The sequence below is a fragment of the Ambystoma mexicanum genome, chromosome 13 (genome assembly GCF_040938575.1).
Source record: "Ambystoma mexicanum isolate Mex_15411 chromosome 13, UKY_AmexF1_1, whole genome shotgun sequence".
In the NCBI taxonomy this organism is placed as follows: domain Eukaryota; kingdom Metazoa; phylum Chordata; class Amphibia; order Caudata; family Ambystomatidae; genus Ambystoma; species Ambystoma mexicanum.
This window is the reverse complement of record NC_090938.1, coordinates 361,865,756-361,870,801: the sequence shown is the minus strand read 5'-3', so window position 1 is coordinate 361,870,801 and position 5,046 is coordinate 361,865,756.

Below are 5,046 nucleotides of genomic sequence, written 5' to 3'. Positions count from 1 at the left end.
CATTTACGGTATGGCAACCCAACAGGCAACATCATCAGAGATGATGGCTCAGGCCATGGATAGGGTGGCCACTTCCATTGTCCCCCCTGAAAGGCTGATGGAGCGACTAGAGCAGGCAACCGACTCCATCTGCCAGTCACACAGGGAGGACATGTTGGCGTCCGACAGGGACAGGCGCGCGGCACTGGCGACTCTGCGGGAAGCCATCTCCATGGAGTCCCAGGGCCACAGGGAAGCCCTGAGGCTGGAACTCCTTCACCTCAGGACGACTCTTGTTGAGCTTGAGGCTTCAACAAACCGAAGGACAGAACAGCAGCTGGAGCGTCTCACCCGTACTCTCTCAGCTGAGATGCAGGCAACTAGGGCGGAGGTCCGGGCATCCCGTGAGTTGTTGCATGGGGACCTCCGCACACTTATCCTCCAGAACGAGACCTAACACACCCGCATGCTTGCGGCCATGGAGGAACAGACTAGGGCTTTGCGTGGGCTGCCTCCCATAGTGCCACCACCTCCTGCCTTCTGATGCAGCTGCAGAGGGTGAGGATAGCGACAGCAGTGTACTCCCACAATAGGGTAGCCGTGTAGGCCATGAGCCCATGGAGGTGTTTTTTTTTCGCAAGATCCACACAGGTGGGTTTTGGGTGCACCCTGTCCTCCGACCTCCTGGGTGGCCTCCCCCACCCCCCCCCACCCCGGGCCCATTAATGGCCATTTTTGATTTTTTTTTTTTTTTTGGGACAGTGTGTTGCCTTGTGTGGCTCCCGTGGGCATACGCTGCATTGTGGCTGGGCACATGCAGGCTTGTCATGGATTTGGTTCAGATGCTTGGGTTTTTGTCACAAACACCCCTCCTGCTTCCCGTTTCCATGGGCTTGCAAAGGGTGTGCCCAAGTGACATTGACGTACATGGTGACATTGGACTCCCATGAGCTGTGTGGGCAGTCTGTAGTCAATACTGTGTATACATTCATAGTGCATATTGTTGTTGTATTGTACACTGCATGGTGTATTGATATGTCCCTCTGCATCCATCTCATCCTCCATATTTGCAGGTCCATTCCTCATGTCTTCACAATGCGGTCCACCTTGGAACTGGAGTCCATGTTGTAAGCAGTGCACCTACACTCTTGCGTGGCGCAAACACTGTATACTTGGAAGTGTTCGGAGGGCTGTCATCATCAGGTGGTGAGGCTAGCTAATTTTTAAGTCTGTAATGTCATGTTTAAGGTAGGTTGGAGGTTGTGTAGGTGATTGGTATTCTTGGTAAGGATTTGGTAATGTGGGTTGTAGGTCCTGCATTACTGTGAGCATTTCATGTGTGGACATGTTTCCATTAGGGACACTGTAGCTGCTGACACTTGGGACATGGTGTGGGGATTAATTTCTTTCCTCTCACATTGCATGACATGCCATGGTGTGTTGTGTGGCCGTGCCGGGGAGGGGGTGGGTGACATGGCACTGTTTTCATGTAGTATTTTGCGAGTGGGTATTCATTTCTGCAGCATGGAGGTGTCTTTTCATGACACTGCATTGGTGGTGTTTGTGTAGGTAGGGATGCACACATTGCGACACTTCCACATGAACAATCTCAGGCTGCTATGGTTCTGACAGTTGACAGTCCCTTTGTTCGTCTTAATTGTCAGGTCGAGTCATCATTGCTTATCAGATGGTATGTGCCAGGCCTGTGTGCACTCCACTCGGGTGTGATTTCTATGTGAAGTAATTAGCCATCAGCTGCGTACGGGCTGCCTCACCCCGTGCCCTCTCCCCTCCCATGCGCAGTGGTCGTGCATGTGGTTGGGGATGTGGGGGCACCACCATGTCCAAAGCCAGGCCCCGGCATGTTGCAACATTGTGCAGGAAACATGCTGCCACTATGATCCTGCACACTACTGGGGGCGCATATAACAGCTGCCCGCCAGAACGGTCAAGGGAGCGAAAGCGTGACTTGAGCACTCTGAATGTGCGCTCCACTATGCCCCGGGTTGCAATATGGGCTGTGTTGTATCTTACCTCTGGAGGCGTGATGGGGTTCCGAATTGGCGTCATCATGTGGGTGCTCAGAGGGTAGGCACTGTCCCCTGGTGAGGAGGTGATGGGTATCATTAGTGGGGTAGTGACATAACTCTGCATCTGACATGCATGCATGTGCAGTGGCATTCATACTCACCAAGCAGCCATGTATCGCCATGCCGCCCAGCTTCTAGGTCCCGGCTTAGGGTAGACATTCAGTAAATGAAGCTGTCGTGGGTGGACCCTGGATAGTTGGCATATACTGAGGTGATGATTCCCTTAGCATTACATACTACCTGCACGTTGATGGAATGCCAGTGCTTGCGGTTCCTATAGATGTGCTCATATGCCCTGGGGGGACGTAGTGCCTCATGGGTGCAGTCAATGGCACCTGGCACTTTTGGGAATTGTGCCACACCGTAGAAACCGAGGGTGGCAGCCTGCCTTTCTGCAGGTGTCCTGGGCAGGTATATGTGCCTACGGACTGATGGGCGTGCAGTGATGATGTTCAAGACCTGGTGTAGGCAGCGTGACTGTGTGGCCTGTGACACCCCACCCACTATGGCACTTGTCTGCTGAAATGATCCTGTGGCAAAGAAGTGCAGTACATTGAGGACCTTCTCCAGGGGGCTGAGTGCTTAGGAGCACAGGGTGGGTGATGTGAGGTCATCCTCCCACTCACTGACCAGGTCCAGTATTATGTGTGGGGGAAACCTGTACCTCCCATACACCTGGTCATCAGGCATCCCAAAAAGGCTGGTTCTGGGAGTGAAAATTTGGGCCCTCACTATCCTCCTCCTCCTCCTTTGGTAACCCACGGCCACTGCTGCTAGGAATGGTATATTCATCCTGGCGTATGAGCTTGTTTGTTGTTTGCGCACAATTTTATGCTGCGCGGGTCGACGTACGCCTGCTTCATGCTGGCGTACGTGTCTCAGGATTGGACCATTTATTTTTTGGCACGTCGTAGGCGAACGTGTGGATCTTCCCGCCCACCCCAGGAATACACGTAGCACGCTCTCCCAGGCCCAGTCGCGGGTAAATATTCCCGCCCACCCCTGGAATACATGTACCCCACTCTCACAGGCCCAGTCGCGTGTGGAAGTTCACGCGCACCCCGTAGTACACGTACCCAGGCCAATCGCGTGTGGAACATGCCGCGCACCCCGAAGTACACGTACCCAGGCCAATCGCGTGTGGAACTTCCCGCGCACCCCGTAGTACACATACCCAGGCTAATCGCGTGTGGGACTTCCCGCGCACCCCGAAGTACACGTACCCAGGCCAATCGCGTGTGGTACTTCCCGCGCACCCCGAAGTACACGTACCCAGGCCAATCGCGTGTGGAACTTCCCGCGCACCCCGAAGTACACGTACCCAGGCCAATCGCGTGTGGAACTTCCCGCGCACCCCGAAGTACACGTACCCAGGCAAATCGCATGGCTGGGGGGTGGGGGTGCAGGGGCACATGAGTGGGGGCCTGGTGGAGGCTGCCCCTGCACTGCTGGGGGGTGGGGGTGGTGGTAGACATGGGTGGGGGCCTGGTGGAGGCTGCCCCTGCACTGCTGGGGGGTGGGGGTGGTGGTAGACATGGGTGGGGGCCTGGTGGAGGCTGCCCCTGCACTGCTGGGGGGTGAGGGTGCAAGGAGACATGAGTGGGGGCCTGGTGGAGGCTGCCCCTGGTGGCTGGGGGGTGGGGGTGGTGGGAGACATGAGTGGGGGCCTGGTGGAGGCTGCCCCTGCACTGCTGGGGGGTGGGGGTGGTGGTAGACATGGGTGGGGGCCTGATGGAGGCTGCCCATGGTGGCTGGGGGGTGGGGGTGGTGGGAGACATGAGTGGGGGCCTGGTGGAGGCTGCCCCTGCACTGCTGGGGGGTGGGGGTGATGGGAGACATGAGTTGGACATGAGTGGGGGCCTGGTGGAGGCTGCCCCTGCACTGCCGGGGGGTGGAGGTGGTGGTAGACATGGGTGGGGGCCTGGTGGAGGCTTCCCCTGGTGGCTGGGGGGTGGGGGTGGTGGGAGACATGAGTGGGGTCCTGGTGGAGGCTGCCCCTGGTGGCTGGGGGGGTGGGGGTGATGGGAGACATGAGTGGGGGCCTGGTGGAGGCTGCCCCTGCACTGCTGGTGGTGGGGGTGATGGGAGACATGAGTTGGACATGAGTGGGGGCCTGGTGGAGGCTGCCCCTGCACTGCTGGGGGGTGGGGGTGCAGGGAGACATGAGTGGGGGCCTGGTGGTGGCTCCCCTGGTGGCTGGGGGGGTGGGGGTGGTGGGAGACATGGGTGGGGGCCTGGTGGAGGCTGCCCCTGCACTGCTGGGGGGTGGGGGTAATGGGAGACATGAGTGGGGGCCTGGTGGAGGCTGCCCCTGGTGGCTGGGGGTGGTGGGAGACATGTGTTGGTGATCAGTAGTGCAAGGTGACATGTGGGTTGGCTGGTGGGCATGGCCATGGTGGATGGGTTGCCTTTGGGACATGAGCAAGGGTGCAGGGTAGTACCCTGTGGTGCGGGCCGCCTGCAGGGGCCGTGGAGGGTGTAGAGGGAACACCTGGGAGGACCCACATGGCCAAATCACGTGTAGCATTCCCCGGCACCACCGAAATACTCGTACCCTGCAGAAATGGCGTGTGAATCTTCCGCGCACCTCGGAATACACGTACCCAGGCCAATCGCGTGTGGAACTTCCCGCGCACCCCCACCTACCCAGGCCAATCGCACGTGGAACTTCCCGCGCACCCCGTAGTACACGTACCCATGCCAATCGCGTGTGGAACTTCCCGCCCACCCGAAGTACACGTACCCAGGCCAATCGCGTGTGGAACTTCCCGCGCACCCCCACCTACCCAGGCCAATCGCGTGTGGAACTTCCCGCGCACCCCGAAGTACACCTACCCAGGCCAATCGTGTGTGGAACTTCCCGCGCACCCCGTAGTACACGTACCCAGGCTAATCGCGTGTGGAACTTCCCGCGCACCCCGAAGTACACGTACCCAGGCTAATCGCGTGTGGAACTTCCCGCGCACCCAGGAACACG